General features: G+C 51.4%; 1 pseudogene; it reads right to left on the bottom strand.

The window, feature by feature from the left end:
• Positions 1–21,427, bottom strand: part of LOC135570723 (FMR1-interacting protein NUFIP1-like) — a 28,416-nt pseudogene that overhangs the window by 5,137 nt on the left and 1,852 nt on the right.

Below are 21,427 nucleotides of genomic sequence, written 5' to 3'. Positions count from 1 at the left end.
GTGAGGTGACCAAGAATCTGACAGAGCTCCTCTGTGGAGATGGGAGAACCTTCCAGAAGGACAACCATCTCTACAGCACCCCACCAATCAGGCCTTTCTGGTAGAGTGGCCAGATGGAAGCCACTCCTCAGTAAAAGGCACATGACAGCCCGCTTGGGAGTTTTCCAAAAACCACCTAAAGACTCTCAGACCATGAGAAACAAGATTCTCTGGTCTGATGAAACCAAGATTGAACTCTTTGGTCTGAATGCCAAGCATCACATCTGGAGGAAACCAGGCACCATCCCTACGGTGAAGCATGGTGGTGGCAGCATCACATCTGGAGGAAACCAGGCACCATGGAGGAAACCAGGCACCCCTACGGTGAAGCATGGTGGCATCACATCTGGCAGGCATCATGCTGTGTGGGATGCTGTTTTTCAGCGGCAGAGACTGGGAGACTAGTCAGGATCGAGGAAAAGATGAACAGAGCAACGTACAGATAGATCCTTGCTGAAAACCTGCTCCAGAATGGTCAGGACCTCAAATTGGGGTGAAGGTTCACCTTCCAACAAGACAACGACACTAAGCACACAGCCAAGACAACGCAGGAGTGGCTTCAGGACAAGTCTCTGAATGTCTACCCACAGTTGGTGTTGTCACCCCTGGGGTCATGGCAACACCTACTGTACATGACCCCAGGGTGGCAACACGTACTGTACAGTCTAAGTGATATCAATGGGTCTTTCTCTATTCTGATTTTGAGAATTTCCACAATGCCACGTAGGGCTGTATGATATGGGCAAACAATCTAGGCCTTATTTTTAACCAAATGTTGAAATTGCAATTTGACTTGTGATTTAGAGCAGAACACTTGGTGAACTGTTGGAAATAGAATGATTATTCAAATTTTATAGTTAGAATATAAGTGGGCACGTCGAATACAGTGTTTGATAAATTAAAATGCCAGGGAGGAGTTACTGTGACAGGGGAGGAGTTACTGTGACAGGTGAGGAGTTACTGTGACAGGGGAGGAGTTACTGTGACAGGGGAGGAGTTACTGTGACAGGGGAGGAGTTACTGTGACAGGGAGGAGTTACTGTGACAGGGGAGGAACCAAAGTGTTGACAAGTGTTTCCTAGGAGACTCTAAAATATTTGGCTACATTGAATGTTCTCTCTTACCTACTTCACGAAGCTAACATATTCTTGCTTCGTGAATTCCTCTGATTTAGAAGTTACTGTTGCACAAAAAACATGCAGATTTAGTTCTACACCACCACTGGTATTATCAGGCTGTATTTGCTCGTTACGTTTGCTTGGACTCAGTACATTTGTTAGCTAGGTAGCAATTAGCATTAGCTAATAGTGTAATTACAGAAGGCTAGTGGATTAATATTAAAAAGCTATATATATAACAGTGGAAAGTCAATGTGAGGCTATCAACAGGGGTGCCATAACCTAGCCTAACCTCAAATTCTATTTATTTGTCACATGCAACTTTCGACTTTATACAACAGGTGTCGACCTAGTGAAATGCTGACTTACCCTAACCCTAAATAAAAACAAATAATGAATATAAAATTTGGACGATTATGATTTTTCAACTCCTTAACCAACAGCTGATTAAAAAGAAAATAAATAACAACATTATTTAAAATATTTTACAGAAAAATAAACAAATTTAGTCTAAATAAATAATTCTGATTCGATTTTAAATAATGATGTTCAATTTTTTTCAACTCAGATACAAAACAAAGTGTTGGAGGAAGACAAAAGCCGATACCGATTAAAAATCAGACAGTTTTGTTTATATATTTGTAATAATGACAATTACAGTTAAGACTGAATGACACTTATTTTAACTTAGTCTTATCACATCAAATTGGTGCATTAAAAATCCATTTAGTCTCAAAATAAATAATGAAACATTTGTTCTTTGGCTTGGAATAATGCAAAAACAAAGTGTTGAGAAGAAGGTCATCTAAAAGTGCAATATGTGCTCCATGTAAAACAGCTGGTAACGTTTCAAATCAAAATTGCTATTTGAACATACATGGAAAGCAGATGTTCCTTAAAACATGAGTCTTCAATATTAACCCAGTTAAGAAGTTTCTACTGGTTGTAGTTATTTACATTTGGGGATAAATATTTAGCATAACGATATATCCAGAGCGACTTACAAATTGGTGCAGATCACCTTATGACATCCATTATAGGACTATTTCTCTCTATACCATTTGTATTTCATTGAGAGTATTTTAACAGGGGTACAGGTCCACATGGCTGGTAAAATAGACATCTTACTACTGCCAGAATCTACCCAAATTTGGCAGGTGTTAATATTAGGCGTCCCGATAACTGGTGGTAACAGCACATTGTTCATATGGACCACATGAATCAGATCTAATCCAGAAGTAGTCATTTCAAGAGAAATTGAGGAAACAAAAGCATTGCTGATTAGTGACTGGATCTACAACAAAGTTTTACCATGTTTAAAAACATACTACAGTACTGACCTGCACCTCTCCTCTCTCCATTTAGAAATCTCCTCTGGAGTGTCCAGCTTGATTCTCTTTGCCCCTGGGGCATGGTTCTATAGGAGACGGAGGAGGAGGAGGTTAAACACACGGTTCTATAGGAGACGGAGGAGGAGGAGGTTAAACACACGGTTCTATAGGAGAGGAGGTTACAGGAGGAGGTGAAACACAGGTTCTATAGGAGACGGAGGAGGAGGAGGTTAAACACACGGTTCTATAGGAGACGGTACAGGAGGTGTTAATACGGTTCCAGATAGGAGGACGGAACACAGGAGAGGAAACACGGTTCCAGACGGTTCTATAGGAGACGGAGGAGGTTAAACACACGATTCTATAGGAGACAGGAGGAGGAAACACGCTGTTCCAGGTTCTATAGGAGACGGTACAGGAGGAGGTTAAACACAGACGGTTCTATAGGAGACGGTACAGGTGGGTGAAACACGCGGTTCTATAGGAGACGGTACAAGAGGAGGTTAAACACACGATTCTATAGGAGACGGTACAGGAGGAGGTTAAACACACGGTTCCAGACCGGAGGAGGAGGAGGTTAAACACACGATTCTATAGGAGATATTTACAGGAGGAGGTGAAACACGCAGTTCTATAGGGGAGGAGGAGGTACAGTTCAGACAGGAGAGGTAAACAGGAGGAGTTGACAAACACACGATTCTATAGGAGACAGGAGGAGGTTAAACACGCGGTTCTAGGAGGAGACGGTCCCAGACAGGAGGAGGTTAAACACGCGGTTCTATAGGTTAAACACGGTTCCAGACAGGAGGAGGTTAAACACACGGTTCTAGGAGGAGACGGTTGGAGGAGGTTAAACACGCGGTTCCAGACAGGAGGAGGTAGGAGGAGGTTAAACACGCGGTTCCAGACAGGAGATAGGAGACGGTTTCCAGACAGGAGGAGGAGGAGGTTAAACACGCGCAGTTCCAGACTATAGGAGACGGGGTCCAGACAGGAGGAGGTGAAACACGCTGTTCTATAGGAGACGGTTACAGGAGGAGTGTTAAACACGCGGTTCTATAGGGACGGAGGAGGACCAGGAGCTTCCAGACAGGAGGAGGTGAAACACACGGTTCTATAGGAGACAGGACAGGAGGAGGAGGAGGAGGTTAAAACACGCGGTTCCAGACAGGAGGAGGGAGGTTAAACACGGTTCCAGACAGGAGGAGGAGGAGGTTAAACACGCGGTTCTATAGGAGACGGTACAGGAGGTTAAACACGCGGTTCAGACAGGAGGACGGCTCCAGAGGATAGAAGACGCTTTACAGGAGGAGGAGGTGAAACACGCGGTTCTATAGGAGACTGAGTAGGAGGAGGTTAAACACGCGGTTCTAGGGACAGGAGGGTAAACAGGAGACAGGAGGGTTAAACACGCGGTTCTATAGGAGACAGTGAGGAGGAGGAGGTTAAACACGCGGTTCAGACAGGAGGAGACGGGTTCCAGGAGGAGGTTAAACACGCGGTTCCAGACAGGAGGTTAAACACGCGGTCCAGACAGGAGGAGGAGGTTAAACACGCGGTTCTAGGAGGAGTTAAACACGGTTCCAGACAGGAGGAGGAGGTTAAACACGCGGTTCTATAGGAGACGGTACAGGAGGAGGAGGTTAAACACGCGGTTCAGGAGGTTAAACACGCGGCTCCAGACAGGAGGAGGAGGAGGAGGAGGACGCAGTCCAGACAGGAGGAGGAGGTTAACGCAGTTCACAGGTTCCAGACAGGAGTTCTATAGTTCCAGAGGGACAGGGAGGAGGTTAAACACGCGGTTCCAGACAGGGACGCTCCAGACAGGTAAACAGGAGACAGGAGGTTTCCAGGAGGTTCCAGACAGGAGGAAGACACTGTGAGGTTAAACACGCTGGCCCAGACAGAGGAGGTTAAAAAATGTTCCAGACAGGAGGAGGAGGAGGTTAAACACGCGGTTCCAGACTACGCGGTTCCAGACAGGAGGAGGAGACGGTTCCAGACTTGAGGTTAAACACGAGGGAGGAGGAGGAGGTTAAACACGCGGTTCCAGACAGGAGGAGGACAGGACTCCAGACAGGAGGGGGAGGAGGGCTAAACAGGGTTCCAGACAGGAGGTGAGACGGTTAAACACGCGGTTCCAGACAGGAGGAGGTTAAACACGCGGTTCTAAACAGGTAGGTTAAAGACGCTTTCAGACAGGAGGAGGAGGAGAGTTAAAATCCAGAGGAGGTTAAACAGGCTGACAGGAGTGAGGAGGAGGTTAAACACGCTGTTCCAGACAGGAGGAGGAGAGGTTCCAGAAAAACACACATCGCGGTTAGAAATATTATGGAGACAGTTCCAGAGGAGGTTAAACACGCGGCAGGAGGAGGAGGGGAGCAACACGCTGTTCCAGACAGGAGGAGGAGGAGTAAACACAGAAGGAGGGAGGTTAAACACGCGGTTCCAGACAGAGGAGGAGGTTAAACACGCGGTTCCAGAGGAGGAGGAGGAGGTTAAACATCAGACAGGAGGAGGAGGTTAAACATAGGGTAACGAGCTCCAGACAGGTTTCCAGACAGGAGGAGGAGGTTCGGTTCTCATAGGAAATTATTTTATTTGAGAAGGACTACAGGAGGAGGAGGAGGTTAAACACGCTAAGCAGGAGGAGGAGGAGGTTTCACAGACTCCAGACAGGAGGAGGAGGAGGAGGTTAAACACAAAGGAGAGGATTAAACACTAGGTTCCAGACAGGAGGAGGAGGAGGTTAAATCGGTTGAGACAGGAGAGGAGGAGGAGGAGGTTAAACACGCGGTTCCAGAACAGGAGGAGGATTAAACACGCGGTTTGTTTCAAGGAGGAGGAGGAGGTTAAACACGCGGTTCCAGACAGGGGAGGAGGTTAAACACGCGGTTCCAGAGGAGGAGGAGGAGGAGGTTAAACACGCGGTTCCAGACAGGAGGAGGTTAAACACGCGGTTCCAGACAGGAGGAGGAGGAGGTTAAACACGCGGTTCCAGACAGGAGGAGGAGGAGGAGGTTAAACACGCGGTTCCAGACAGGAGGAGGAGGAGGAGGTTAAACACGCGGTTCCAGACAGGAGGAGGTTAAACACGCTGTTCCAGACAGGAGGAGGAGGAGGTTAAACACGCGGTTCCAGACAGGAGGAGGAGGAGGTTAAACACGCGGTTCCAGACAGGAGGAGGAGGAGGAGGAGGTTAAACACACGGTTCCAGACAGGAGGAGGAGGAGGTTAAACACGCGGTTCCAGACAGGAGGAGGAGGAGGTTAAACACGCGGTTCCAGACAGGAGGTTCCAGAGGAGGAGGTTAAACACGCTGTTCCAGACAGGAGGAGGAGGAGGTTAAACACGCGGTTCCAGACAGGAGGAGGAGGAGGTTAAACACGCGGTTCCAGACAGGAGGAGGAGGAGGTTAAACACGCTGTTCCAGACAGGAGGAGGAGGAGGAGGTTAAACACGCGGTTCCAGACAGGAGGAGGAGGAGGTTAAACACGCGGTTCCAGAGGAGGAGGAGGTTAAACACGGTTCCAGACAGGAGGAGGAGGAGGAGGTTAAACACGCGGTTCCAGACAGGAGGAGGAGGTTAAACACGCGGTTCCAGACAGGAGGAGGAGGTTAAACACGCGGTTCCAGACAGGAGGAGGAGGAGGAGGTTCCAGACAAACACGCGGTTCCAGACAGGAGGAGGAGGAGGTTAAACACGCGGTTCCAGACAGGAGGAGGAGGGGTTAAACACGCGGTTCCAGACAGGAGGAGGAGGAGGTTAAACACGCGGTTCCAGACAGGAAGAGGAGGAGGTTAAACACGCGGTTCCAGACAGGAGGAGGAGGAGGTTAAACACGCGGTTCCAGACAGGAGGAGGTTAAACACGCGGTTCCAGACAGGAGGAGGAGGAGGTTAAACACGCGGTTCCAGACAGGAGGAGGAGGAGGTTAAACACGCGGTTCCAGACAGGAGGAGGAGGAGGTTAAACACGCGGTTCCAGACAGGAGGAGGAGGAGGAGGGGGAGGAGGTTAAACACGCGGCTCCAGACAGGAGGAGGAGGAGGTTCCAGACAGGAGGAGGTTAAACACGCGGTTCCAGACAGGAGGAGGAGGAGGTTAAACACGCGGTTCCAGACAGGAGGAGGGGAGGAGGTTAAACACGCGGTTCCAGACAGTTCCAGAGGAGGAGGTTAAACACGCGGTTCCAGACAGGAGGAGGAGGAGGTTAAACACGCGGTTCCAGACAGGAGGAGGAGGAGGAGGTTAAACACGCGGTTCCAGACAGGAGGAGGAGGTTAAACACGCGGTTCCAGACAGGAGGAGGTTAAACACGCGGTTCCAGACAGGAGGAGGAGGAGGTTAAACACGCGGTTCCAGACAGGAGGAGGAGGAGGTTAAACACGCTGTTCCAGACAGGGAGGAGGAGGAGGAGGTTAAACACGCGGTTCCAGACAGGAGGAGGAGGTTAAACACGCGGTTCCAGACAGGAGGAGGAGGAGGTTAAACACGCGGTTCCAGACAGGAGGGAGGTTAAACACGCGGTTCCAGACAGGAGGAGGAGGAGGTTAAACACGCGGTTCCAGACAGGAGGAGGAGGAGGTTAAACACGCGGTTCCAGACAGGAGGAGGAGGAGGTTAAACACGCGGTTCCAGACAGGAGGAGGAGGAGGTTGAACACGCAGTTCCAGACAGGAGGAGGAGGAGGTTAAACACGCTGTTCCAGACAGGAGGAGGAGGACGCGGTTCCAGACAGGAGGAGGTTAAACACGCGGTTCCAGACAGGAGGAGGAGGAGGTTAAACACGCGGTTCCAGACAGGAGGAGGAGGAGGTTAAACACGCGGTTCCCACGCGGTTCCAGACAGGAGGAGGAGGAGGAGGTTAAACACGCGGTTCCAGACAGGAGGAGGAGGAGGTTAAACACGCGGTTCCAGACAGAGGAGGAGGTTAAACACGCGGTTCCAGACAGGAGGAGGAGGAGGAGGTTAAACACGCGGTTCCAGACAGGGAGGAGGTTAAACACGCGGTTCCAGACAGGAGGAGGAGGTTAAACACGCTGTTCCAGACAGGAGGAGGAGGTTAAACACGCGGTTCCAGACAGGAGGAGGAGGTTAAACACGCGGTTCTAGGAGGACAGGAGACAGGAGGAGGAGGTTAAACACGCGGTTCTAGACAGGAGGAGGAGGAGGAGGTTAAACACGCGGTTCCAGACAGGAGGAGGAGGTTAAACACGGGGACAGGAGGAGGAGGTTAAACACGCGGTTCCAGACAGGAGGAGGTTAAACAGGAGGAGGTTAAACACGCGGTTCCAGACAGGAGGAGGAGGTTAAACACGCGGTTCCAGACAGGAGGAGGAGGTTAAACACGCGGTTCCAGACAGGAGGAGGTTAAACACGCGGTTCCAGGAGACAGGACAGGAGGAGGTTAAACACGCGGTTCCAGACAGGAGGAGGTTAAACACGCGGTTCCAGACAGGAGGAGGAGGTTAAACACGCTGTTCCAGACAGGAGGAGGAGGTTAAACACGCGGTTCCAGACAGGAGGAGGAGGAGGAGGTTAAACACGCGGTTCCAGACAGGAGGAGGAGGAGGTTAAACACGGTTCCAGACAGGAGGAGGAGGAGGTTAAACACGCTGTTCCAGACAGGAGGAGGAGGTTAAACACGCTGTTCCAGACAGGAGGAGGAGGTTAAACACGCTGTTCCAGACAGGAGGAGGAGGTTAAACACGCTGTTCCAGACAGGAGGAGGAGGTTAAACACGCTGTTCCAGACAGGAGGGGAGGTTCCAGACAGGAGGAGGTTAAACACGCGGTTCCAGACAGGAGGAGGAGGTTAAACACGCGGTTCCAGACAGGAGGTTAAACACGCGGTTCCAGACAGGAGGAGGTTAAACACGCGGTTCCAGACAGGAGGAGGAGGAGGAGGTTAAACACGCGGTTCCAGACAGGAGGAGGAGGAGGAGGAGGTTAAACACGCGCTCCAGTTCCAGACAGGAGGGGAGGAGGAGGAGGTTAAACACGCGGTTCCAGACAGGAGGAGGAGGAGGAGGTTAAACACGCGGTTCCAGACAGGAGGAGGAGGAGGTTAAACACGCGGTTCCAGACAGGAGGAGGAGGAGGAGGTTAAACACGCGGTTCCAGACAGGAGGAGGAGGAGGAGGAGGAGGTTAAACACGCGGTTCCAGAGGAGGAGGAGGAGGAGGTTAAACACGCGGTTCCAGACAGGAGGAGGAGGAGGTTAAACACGCGGCTCCAGACAGGGGAGGAGGAGGTTAAACACGCGGTTCCAGACAGGAGGAGGAGGAGGTTAAACACGCGGCTCCAGACAGGAGGAGGAGGTTAAACACGCGGCTCCAGACAGGAGGAGGAGGAGGTTAAACACGCGGTTTCAGACAGGAGGAGGAGGAGGTTAAACACGCGGTTCCAGACAGGAGGAGGAGGTTAAACAGTTCCAGACAGGAGGAGGAGGTTAAACACGCGGTTCCAGACAGGAGGAGGAGGAGGAGGTTCCAGACAGGAGGAGGAGGAAACACGCGGTTCCAGACAGGAGGAGGAGGTTAAACACGCGGTTCCAGACAGGAGGAGGAGGAGGTTAAACACGCGGTTCCAGACAGGAGGAGGAGGAGGAGGAGGTTAAACACGCGGTTCCAGACAGGAGGAGGAGGAGGTTAAACACGCGGTTCCAGACAGGAGGAGGAGGGGAGGAGGTTAAACACGCGGTTCCAGACAGGAGGAGGAGGAGGTTAAACACGCGGTTCCAGACAGGAGGAGGAGGAGGAGGAGGTTAAACACGCGGTTCCAGACAGGAGGAGGAGGTTAAACACGCTGTTCCAGACAGGAGGAGGAGGTTAAACACGCTGTTCCAGACAGGAGGAGGAGGTTTCGCTGTTCCAGACAGGAGGAGGAGGAGGTTAAACACGCTGTTCCAGACAGGAGGAGGAGGAGGAGGTTAAACACGCGGTTCCAGACAGGAGGAGGAGGTTAAACACGCGGTTCCAGACAGTAGGAGGAGGAGGAGGTTAAACACGCGGTTCCAGACAGGAGGAGGAGTTAAACAGTTCCAGACAGGAGGAGGAGGAGGTTAAACACGGTTCCAGACAGTAGGAGGAGGTTAAACACGCAGGAGGGGAGGAGGTTCCAGACAGACAGGAGGAGGAGGAGGTTAAACACGCGGTTCCAGACAGGAGGAGGAGGGAGGTTAAACACGCGGTTCCAGACAGGAGGAGGAGGAGGTTAAACACGCTGTTCCAGACAGGAGGAGGAGGTTAAACACGCGGTTCCAGACAGGAGGAGGAGGAGGTTAAACACGCGGTTCCAGACAGGAGGAGTTAGGGTATTGCTATTCTATACATGTATAGAAGCAACACTCTTGCTGACAGTTGTGGCTGCTTTGTGTGATGTGTTGTCTCTACCTTCTTGACATTTGTGCTGTTTACTGTGCCCAATAATGTTTGTAATGACAGGAGGAGGAGGAGTGTTGTACCATGTTGTGTTGCATGTGTTGCTGCCTTGATATGTTGTCGTCTTAGGTCTCACTTTATGTAGTGTTGTCTCTCTTGTTGTGATGTGTGTTTTGTCCTATATTTATATTGTATTGATTTTTAATCCCAGGCCCCAGTCCCCGCAGGAGGCCTTTTGCTAGGCCGTCATGGGAAATAAGAATTTGTTCTTAACCCGACTTGCCTAGTTAAATAAAATAAAATGAATATACAGGAACAGGTTAATGCTTGGTTCTATATAGATGAGGGGTTGATGGGTAATAGCTGAGGCTGGCGGTCAGACTTACATTTTCCAGTGAATGTTGACCAGCTTCTCATGAGCAGTGAAGCTGCAGTCTTCAACTGAGCACTATAAAACAGAAGTCTCTTTTACTGAAGGTAGACTAACACAATGCTTTGCCTGTTTTACTGAAGGTTGACCAACACAATGCTTTGCCTGTTTTACTGAAGGTAGACCAACACAATGCTTTGCCTGTTTTACTGAAGGTTGACCAACACAATGCTTTGCCTGTTTTACTGAAGGTAGACCAACACAATGCTTTGCCTGTTTTACTGAAGGTAGACTAACACAATGCTTTGCCTGTTTTACTGAAGGTGAGACAGGCCTTTTTCATGGGAAATACAGAATTTGCTGGTTTTACTGAAGGTTGACCAACACAATGCATTTGCCTGCAGTCTTTTAAAACAGAAGTCTCTTTTGAGGTAGTTTTACCAACACAATGCTTTGCCTGTTTTACTTGACCAACACAATGCTTTGCCTGTTTTACTGAAGGTAGACTAACACAATGCGTTGCCTGTTTTACTTGCCTGTTTTACTGAAGGTAGACTAACACAATGCTTTGCCTGTTTTATTGAAGGTTGACCAACACAATGCTTTGCCTGTTTTACTGAAGGTAGACCAACACAATGCTTTGCCTGTTTTACTGAAGGTTGACTAACACAATGCTTTGCCTGTTTTACTGAAGGTTGACCAACACAATGCTTTGCCTGTTTTACTGAAGGTAGACTAACACAATGCTTTGCCTGTTTTACTGAAGGTAGACCAACAACTGAACTGCTTTCTCTGGAACAGGCCCAGATCCCTGTGATTTGCGTGAAGAGGAGGCGGAGAAAAGGGGGCGGACAGCCTTCTGAGTTATATCGAATAAACCCCCACTTCCTTCCATTCTGCCAGCAAACTTGCAATCTTTGGACAATAAAATCGGCGAGTTACGCAAAAAATGTAACTACCAAAAGGACATTCAGAACTGGAACAGTGAACAGAACAGGTTATACGATGAACTGTTATATCTTATGTTTCACAGAGACTGAACGATGACACTATCAACATACAGCTGGCTGGTTATACGCTGCACCGGCAGGATAGAGGCTGGTTATACGCTGCACCGGCAGGACAGAGGCTGGTTATACGCTGCACCGGCAGGACAGAGGCAGGACGCTGCAGAGGACAGAGGCTGGTTATACGCTGCACCGGCAGGGACAGAGGCTGGTTATACGCTGCACCGGCAGGACAGAACAGAGGATACGCTGCACCGGCAGGACAGAGGCTGGTTATACGCTGCACCGGCAGGACAGAGGCTGCACCGGCAGGACAGAGGCTGGTTATACGCTGCACCGGCAGGACAGAGGACGCTGCAGAGGACAGAGGCTGGTTATACGCTGCACCGGCAGGACAGAGGCTGGTTATGCGCTGCACCGGCAGGATAGAACAGAGGCTGGTTATACGCTGCACCGGCAGGATAGAACAGAGGCTGGTTATACGCTGCACCGGCAGGATAGAACAGAGGCTGGTTAGCTGCACAGAGGCTGGTTATACGCTGCACCGGCAGGACGCTGCAGCAGGACAGAGGCTGGTTATACGCTGCACCGGCAGGACAGAGGCTGGACGCTGCACCGGCAGGACAGAGGCTGGTTATACGCTGCACCGGCAGGATAGAGGCTGGTTATACGCTGCACCGGCAGGACAGAGGCTGGTTATACGCTGCACCGGCAGGACAGAGGCTGGTTATACGCTGCACCGGCACAGAGGCTGGTTATACGCTGCACCGGCAGGATAGAGGCTAGAACGCTGCACCGGCAGGATAGAGGCTGGTTATACGCTGCACCGGCAGGATAGAACAGAGGCTGGTTATACGCTGCACCGGCAGGATAGAGGCTGGTTATACGCTGCACCGGCAGGATAGAGGCTGGTTATACGCTGCACCGGCAGGACAGAGGCTGGTTATACGCTGCACCGGCAGGACAGAGGCTGGTTATACGCTGCACCGGCAGGACAGAGGCTGGTTATACGCTGCACCGGCAGGACAGAGGCTGGTTATACGCTGCACCGGCAGGACAGAGGCTGGTTATACGCTGCACCGGCAGGATAGAGGCTGGTTATACGCTGCACCGGCAGGATAGAACAGAGGCTGGTTATACGCTGCACCGGCAGGACAGAGGCTGGTTATACGCTGCAGAGGACAGAGGCTGGTTATACGCTGCACCGGCAGGACAGAACAGAGGCTGGTTATACGCTGCACCGGCAGGATAGAACAGAGGCTGGTTATACGCTGCACCGGCAGGACAGACAGAGGCTGGTTATACGCTGCACCGGCAGGATGCACCGGCAGGACAGAGGCTGGTTATACGCTGCACCGGCAGGACAGAGGCTGGTTATACGCTGCACCTGATAGAACAGAGGCTGGTTATACGCTGCACCGGCAGGACAGAGGCTGGTTATACGCTGCACCGGCAGGATAGAACAGAGACTGGTTATACGATGCACCAGGACAGAGGCTGGACGCTGCACCGGCAGGACAGAGGCTGGTTATACGCTGCACCGGCAGGACAGGCTGGACGCTGCACCGGCAGAGGCTGGTTATACGCTGCACCGGCAGGATAGGGGCTGGAACAGAGGCTGGTTATACGATGCACCGGCAGGATAGAACAGAGGCTGGTTATACGCTGCACCGGCAGAGGCTGGGACAGAGGCTGGTTATACGCTGCACCGGCAGGACAGAACAGAGGCTGGTTATACGCTGCACCGGCAGGATAGAACAGAGGCTGGTTATACGATGCACCGGCAGGACAGAGGCTGGTTGCACCGGCATAGAACAGAGGCTGGTTATACGCTGCACCGGCAGGACAGAACAGAGGCTGGTTATACGCTGCACCGGCAGGATAGGAGCAGAGGCTGGTTATACGCTGCACCGGCAGGATAGAACAGAGGCTGGTTATACGATGCACCGGCAGGATAGAACAGAGGCTGGTTATACGCTGCACCGGCAGGATAGAACAGAGGCTGGTTATACGATGCACCGGCAGGATAGAACAGAGGCTGGTTATACGATGCACCAGCAGGATAGAACAGAGGCTGGTTATACGCTGCAACGGCAGGACAGAGGCTGGTTATACGATGCACCGGCAGGATAGAACAGAGGCTGGTTGTACGATGCACCGGCAGGATAGAACAGAGGCTGGTTATACGCTGCACCGGCAGGACAGAACAGAGGCTGGTTATACGATGCACCGGCAGGATAGAACAGAGGCTGGTTATACAATGCACCGGCAGGACAGAGGCTGGTTATACGCTGCACCGGCAGGACAGAACAGAGGCTGGTTATACGCTGCACCGGCAGGATAGAGGCTGGTTATATACGCTGCACCGGCAGGATAGAACAGAGGCTGGTTATACGATGCACCGGCAGGATAGAACAGAGGCTGGTTATACGATGCACCGGCAGGACAGAACAGAGGCTGGTTATACGCTGCACCGGCAGGACAGAACAGAGGCTGGTTATACGCTGCACCGGCAGGACAGAGGCTGGTTATACGCTGCACCGGCAGGATAGAACAGAGGCTGGTTATACGATGCACCGGCAGGATAGAACAGAGGCTGGTTATACGCTGCACCGGCAGGATAGAACAGAGGCTGGTTATACGCTGCACCGGCAGGATAGAACAGAGGCTGGTTATACGCTGCACCGGCAGGATAGAACAGAGGCTGGTTATACGCTGCACCGGCAGGATAGAACAGAGGCTGGTTATACGCTGCACCGGCAGGACAGAGGCTGGTTATACGCTGCACCGGCAGGATAGAACAGAGGCTGGTTATACGATGCACCGGCAGGATAGACAGAGGCTGGTTAACATGAACGGCAGGATAGAACAGAGGCTGGTTATACGCTGCACCGGCAGGACAGAACAGAGGCTGGTTATACGCTGCACCGGCAGGACAGAACAGAGGCTGGTTATACGCTGCACCGGCAGGATAGAACAGAGGCTGGTTATAAGCTGCACCGGCAGGATAGAACAGAGGCTGGTTATACGATGCACCGGCAGGACAGAACAGAGGCTGGTTATACGCTGCACCGGCAGGATAGAGGCTGGTTATACGATGCACCGGCAGGATAGAACAGAGGCTGGTTATACGCTGCACCGGCAGGATAGAACAGAGGCTGGTTATACGATGCACCGGCAGGATAGAACAGAGGCTGGTTATACGATGCACCGGCAGGATAGAACAGAGGCTGGTTATACGATGCACCGGCAGGACAGAACAGAGGCTGGTTATACGCTGCACCGGCAGGATAGAACAGAGGCTGGTTATACGCTGCACCGGCAGGATAGAACAGAGGCTGGTTATACGATGCACCGGCAGGACAGAACAGAGGCTGGTTATACGCTGCACCGGCAGGACAGAACAGAGGCTGGTTATACGCTGCACCGGCAGGACAGAACAGAGGCTGGTTATACGATGCACCGGCAGGATAGAACAGAACAGAGGCTGGTTATAAGCTGCACCGGCAGGATAGAACAGAGGCTGGTTATACGATGCACCGGCAGGATAGAACAGAGGCTGGTTATACGCTGCACCGGCAGGACAGAACAGAGGCTGGTTATACGCTGCACCGGCAGGACAGAACAGAGGCTGGTTATACGCTGCACCGGCAGGACAGAGGCTGGTTATACGCTGCACCGGCAGGACAGAACAGAGGCTGGTTATACGCTGCACCGGCAGGACAGAACAGAGGCTGGTTATACGCTGCACCGGCAGGACAGAACAGAGGCTGGTTATACGCTGCACCGGCAGGACAGAACAGAGGCTGGTTATACGCTGCACCGGCAGGACAGAACAGAGGCTGGTTATACGCTGCACCGGCAGGATAGAACAGAGGCTGGTTATACGATGCACCGGCAGGACAGAACAGAGGCTGGTTATACGATGCACCGGCAGGATAGGACAGAGGCTGGTTATACGCTGCACCGGCAGGATAGAACAGAGGCTGGTTATACGCTGCACCGGCAGGATAGAACAGAGGCTGGTTATACGATGCACCGGCAGGATAGAACAGAGGCTGGTTATACGCTGCACCGGCAGGATAGAACAGAGGCGTGGCTGGTTATACGCTGCACCGGCAGGATAGAACAGAGGCTGGTTATACGATGCACCGGCAGGATAGAACAGAGGCTGGTTATACGATGCACCGGCAGGATAGAACAGAGGCTGGTTATACGATGCACCGGCAGGATAGAACAGAGGCTGGTTATACGCTGCACCGGCAGGATAGAACAGAGGCTGGTTATACGCTGCACCGGCAGGACAGAGGCTGGTTATACGCTGCACCGGCAGGATAGGACAGAGGCTGGTTATACGCTGCACCGGCAGGACAGGACAGAGGCTGGTTATACGATGCACCGGCAGGATAGGACAGAGGCTGGTTATACGATGCACCGGCAGGACAGACAGAGGCTGGTTATACGCTGCACCGGCAGGACAGAACAGAGGCTGGTTATACGCTGCACCGGCAGGTGAGACAGAGGCTGGTTATACGATGCACCGGCAGGATAGAACAGAGGCTGGTTATACGATGCACCGGCAGGACAGAACAGAGGCTGGTTATACGCTGCACCGGCAGGATAGAACAGAGGCTGGTTATACGATGCACCGGCAGGATAGAGGCTGGAACGAGAGGCTGGTTAGGCTGGATGCACCGGCAGGATAGAACAGAGGCTGGTTATACGCTGCACCGGCAGGATGCACCGGCTGGTTATACGATGCACCGGCAGGATAGAGGCTGGTTATACGATGCACCGGCAGGATAGGCTGGAACAGACCGGCAGGATAGAGGCTGGTTATACGATGCACCGGCAGGACAGGGGCTGGTTATACGATGCACCGGCAGGGAACGGGGCGTCTGGAATAAATAAATACACATTAAAAACTCTGGACCGCCTGTACTCCACACAGAGACACATACAGCTCTCCCTCACCCTCCATTTGGCAAATCTGACCATAATTCTATTCTCCTGATTCTTGCTAAAATTAAAACAGTAAGCACCAGTAACTAGATCAATAAAATAAAGTGGTCAGATGACGCAGATGCTAGGCTGCAGGACTGTTTTGCTACCAGACTGGAATATGTTCCGGGATTCCTCCGATGGCATTGAGGAGTACACCACATCAGTCATTGGCTTCATCAACAAGTGCATTGATGTCGATGTCCCCACAGTGACCGTACGTACATACCCCAACCAGAAGCCATGGATTACAGGCAACATCCGCACTGAGCTAAAGTCTAGAGCTAACACTTTCAAGGAGCAGGACTCTAACTCGGAAGCTTATAAGAAATTCCGCTATGCCCTCCGACGAACCATCAAAACAGGCAAATCTTCAATACAGGACTAAGACCAAATCATACTACACTGGCTCTGACACTCGTCAGATGTGGCAGAGCTTGCAAACCATTACAGACTACAAAAGGGGAGCACAGCCCGAGACCTGCCCAGTGACATGAGCAGAACTAGTTCTATGCTCGCTTCGAGGCAAATAAGACCGAGACATGCATGAGAACACCAGCTGTTCTGGAAGACTGATCACGCTCTCCGCAGCCGATGTGAGGAAGACCTTAAAACAGGTCAACATTCACAAGGCCGCAGGGCCAGACGGATTACCAGGATGTGTGCTGCGAGCATGTGCTGGCCAACTGGCAAGTGTCTTCACAGACATTTTCAAGCTCTCCCTGTCCGAGTCTGTAATACCAACATGTTTTAAGCAGACCACCATAGACCCTGTGCCCAAGAACACTAAGGTAACCTCCTAAATGACTACCGACCCGTAGCAGTCACGTCTGTAGCCATGAAATGCTTTGAAAGGCTGGTAATGGATCACATCAACACCATTATCCCAGAAACCCTAGACCCACTCCAATTTGCATACCACCCCAACAGATCCACAAATTATGCAATCTCTTTTGCACTCCACGCTACCCTTTCCCACCTGGACTAGAGGAACACCTATGTGAGAATGCTATTCATTGACTACAGCTCAGCATTCAACACCATAGTGCTCTCAAAGCTCATCAATAAGCTAAGGACCCTGGGACTAAACACCTCCCTCTGCAACTGGATCCTGGACTTCCTGACGGGCCGCCCCAGATGGTCAGGGTAGGTAACAACATATCTGCCACGCTGACCCTCAACACAGGGGACCCTAAGGGGTGCGTGCTCAGTCCCCTCCTGTACTCCCTGTTCACTCATGACTGCACAGCCAGACACGACTCCAACACCATCATTACATTTGCAGATGACACAACAGTGGGAGGACTGATCCCCGACGAGACAGCCTATAGGGAGGTCAGAGACCTGGCCGTGTGGAGCCAGGACAACAAAGTCTCTCTCAACATGATCAAGACAACTGAGATTATTGTGGACTACAGGAAAAAAGAGGACCGAGCACACCCCCATTCTCATCAATGGGGCTGCAGTGGAACAGGTTGAGAACTTCAAGTTCCTTGATGTCCACATCACCAAAAAAATAACATGGTCCAAGCACACCAAGACAGTCATGAAGAGGGCACGACAAAACCTATTCCCCATCAGGAGAAAAAGGATTTGGCATTGGTCCTCAGATCCTCAAAAGGTTCTTCAGCTGCACCATCAAGAGCATCCTGACTGGCTGAATCACTGCCTGGTATGGCAACTGCTCGGCCTCCGACCGCAACGCACTACAGAGGGTTGGGAGTACGGCTCAGTACATCACCGAGGCCAAGCTCCCTGCCATCCAGGACCTCTATACCAGGCGGTGTCAGAGGAAGGCCCTAACAATTGTCAGACTCCAGCCACCCTAATCATAGCCTGTTCTCTCTGATTCCGCACGGCCAGCGGTACCAGAGCACCAAGTCTAGGTCCAAGAGGTTTCTAAACTGCTTCTACCCCCAAGCCATAAGACTCCTGAACACCTAATCAAATGGCTACCCAGACTATTTGCATTACCCCCCTCCCCCCCTCTCCTTTATACAACTGCTACTCTGTTATCATCTATGCATAGTCACTTTAATAACTCTACCTACATATTACCTCAACTAACCGGTGCTAACATTGACTGCCCCCGCACATTGACTGTCCCCGGTGCCCCCGCACATTGACTGTCCGGTGCCCCGCACATTGACTGTCCCGGTGCCCCGACACATTGACTGTCCCGGTGCCTCCGCATTGATTGACTGTCCCCACTGTCGGTGCCCCGCACATTGACTGTCCCCGGTGCCCCCCCCACACCCCCGGTGCCCCCACATTGACTGTCCCGGTGCCCCACATTGACTGTCCCGGTGACACATTGTCCCGGTGCCCCCACACATTGACTGTCCCGGTGCCCCACATTGACTGTCCCGGTGCCCCACACATTGACTGCCCCCCACATTGACTGTCCCCCCCACACATTGACTGTCCCGGCACCCCCACACATTGACTGTCCCCGGTGCCCCCCCACATTGACTGTCCCGTGTACCCCCCTGTATATAGTCTCACTATTGTTATTTTACTGCTGCTCTTTAATTACTTGTTACTTATATTTCTTATTTGTATATATTTTTTTTTAAACTGCATTGTTGGTTAGGGGCTCTTAAGTAAGCATTTCACTGTAAGGTATTGTAAAGTACTGTTGTATTAGGCTCATGTGACTAATACAATTTGATTTGAAGCTTGGAACCCTGATGTCATTACATTCGGTTCATCACCTCGTGTCAAATCAGAATAATTTGATCATGAGAATCAGTTACCTTGACATGTTCAGAGACATGTTGGTCATACTTGTCTTGGTTTTTGAAGCCTCGGTCACACGGGTCACAGAAATGTGAAAACTCTGGTTCTTTTTTATTTTTCTGCTGGAAAGAAAATAAAAAACATGTGAAGCCATTACAGTCCAATCAGTCAGTCACCCTATTGGGAGTGTTACACTGTCTAAGACGGGGATGGCCAACTGATGGGGGACACAAAAACACAAATCATCATGAGGGGCCACAGTCTGTCTGTGTACCACCATCCATGAAGGGGAGGAGACCAGGTTAAAGATGAAGGGAGGAGACCGGTTAAAGATGAAGGAGGAGACCGGGTTAAAGATGAGGGGAGGTTAAAGGTGAGGAGGAGACCGGGTTAAAGGTGAAGGGAGGAGACCGGGTTAAAGATGAAGGGAGGAGACCGGGTTAAAGGTGAAGGGGAGGAGACCGGGTTAAAGGTGAAGGGGAGGAGACCGGGTTAAAGATGAAGGGGAGGGAGACCGGGTTAAAGATGAAGGGAGGAGACCGGTTAAAGATGAAGGAGGAGACCGGGTTAAAGATGAAGGAGGAGACCGGTTAAAGTTGAAGGGGAGATGAAAAGATGAAGGGGAGACCGGGTTAAAGATGAAGGGGAGACGGGTTAAAGATGAAGGGGAGGAGACGGGTTAAAGATGAAGGGAGACGGGTTAAAGATGAGACGGGTTAAAGATGAAGGAGAGACCGGGTTAAAGATGAAGGGGAGGAGACCGGGTTAAAGATGAAGGGAGGAGACCGGGTTAAAGATGAAGGGAGGAGACCGGGTTAAAGATGACCGGGTTAAAGGAGGAGACCGGGTTAAAGATGAAGGGGAGGAGACCGGGTTAAAGATGAAGGGGAGGAGACCGGGTTAAAGATGAAGGGGAGGAGACCGGGTTAAAGATGAAGGGGGGGAGACCGGGTTAAAGATGAAGGGGAGGAGACCGGGTTAAAGATGAAGGGAGGAGACGGGTTAAAGATGAAGGGAGGAGACGGGTGAAAGATGAAGGAGGAGACCGGGTTAAAGATGAAGGGAGGAGACCGGGTTAAAGATGAACCGGGTTAAAGATGAAGGAGACCGGGTTAAAGATGAAGGGAGGAGACCGGGTTAAAGATGAAGGGGAGGAGACCGGGTTAAAGATGAAGGGTTAAAGAGGAGACCCGGGTTAAAGATGAAGGGGAGGAGACCGGGTTAAAAGATGAAGGGAGGAGACGGGTTAAAGATGAAGGGGAGGAGACCGGGTTAAAGATGAAGGGGAGGAGACCGGGTTAAAGATGAAGGGGAGGAGACCGGGTTAAAGATGAAGGGGAGGAGACCGGGTTAAAGATGAAGGGGAGGAGACCGGGTTAAAGATGAAGGGGAGGAGACCGGGTTAAAGATGAAGGGGAGGAGACGGGTTAAAGATGAAGGGAGGAGACCTGGTTAAAGATGAAGGGAGGAGTCGGGTTAAAGATGAAGGGGAGGAGTCAGGTTAAAGATGAAGGGGAGATGGGTTAAAGATGAAAGACGGGTTAAAGATGAAGGGAGGAGACGGGTTAAAGATGAAGGAGGAAGGGTTAAAGATGAAGGGGAGGAGTCAGGTTAAAGATGAAGGGGAGGAGTCAGGTTAAAAGATGAAGGGGAGGAGATGGGTTAAAGATGAAGGGTTAAAGATGAAGGGGAGGAGATGGGTTAAAGATGAAGGGTTAAAGATGAAGGGAGAGACGGGTTAAAGATGAAGGTTAAAGATGAAGGGAGAGACCAGGTTAAAGATGAAGGGTGGAGACCAGGTTAAAGATGAAGGGTGGAGACCAGGTTAAAGATGAAGGAGGAGACCAGGTTAAAGATGAAGGGGAGGAGACCAGGTTAAAGATGAAGGGGAGGAGACCAGGTTAAAGATGAAGGGGAGGAGACCAGGTTAAAGATGAAGGGGGGGAGACCAGGTTAAAGATGAAGGGGAGGAGACTAGGTTAAAGATGAAGGGGAGACTAGGTTAAAGATGAAGGGGAGGAGACCAGGTTAAAGATGAAGACCAGGTTAAAGATGGAGACCAGGTTAAAGATGAAGGGGAGGAGACCGGGGTTAAAGATGAAGGGAGGAGACTAGGTTAAAGATGAAGGGGAGGAGACTAGGTTAAAGATGAAGGGAGGAGACTAGGTTAAAGATGAAGGGGAGGAGACTAGGTTAAAGGAGGATTTTTAAGCCTTGAGACATGGATTGTGTATGTGTGCTTTTCAGAGGGTGAACGGGGGCAAGACAAAACAGTCAGTGCCAGGCGCACAGGTTGGTGTCAAGAACTGCAACGCTGCCGGGTTTTTCACTCAACCGTTTCCTGTGTATTTAAAGAACTGGTCCACCACCCAACTTGACATCTATGGGTAGCATTGAGTCAACATGGGTCAGCATCCCTGTGGAATGCTTTTGACCAA

The sequence above is a fragment of the Oncorhynchus nerka genome, unplaced genomic scaffold, assembly GCF_034236695.1.
Source record: "Oncorhynchus nerka isolate Pitt River unplaced genomic scaffold, Oner_Uvic_2.0 unplaced_scaffold_909, whole genome shotgun sequence".
Classification (NCBI taxonomy): domain Eukaryota; kingdom Metazoa; phylum Chordata; class Actinopteri; order Salmoniformes; family Salmonidae; genus Oncorhynchus; species Oncorhynchus nerka.
This window is presented reverse-complemented; position numbering and strand designations above follow the sequence as displayed.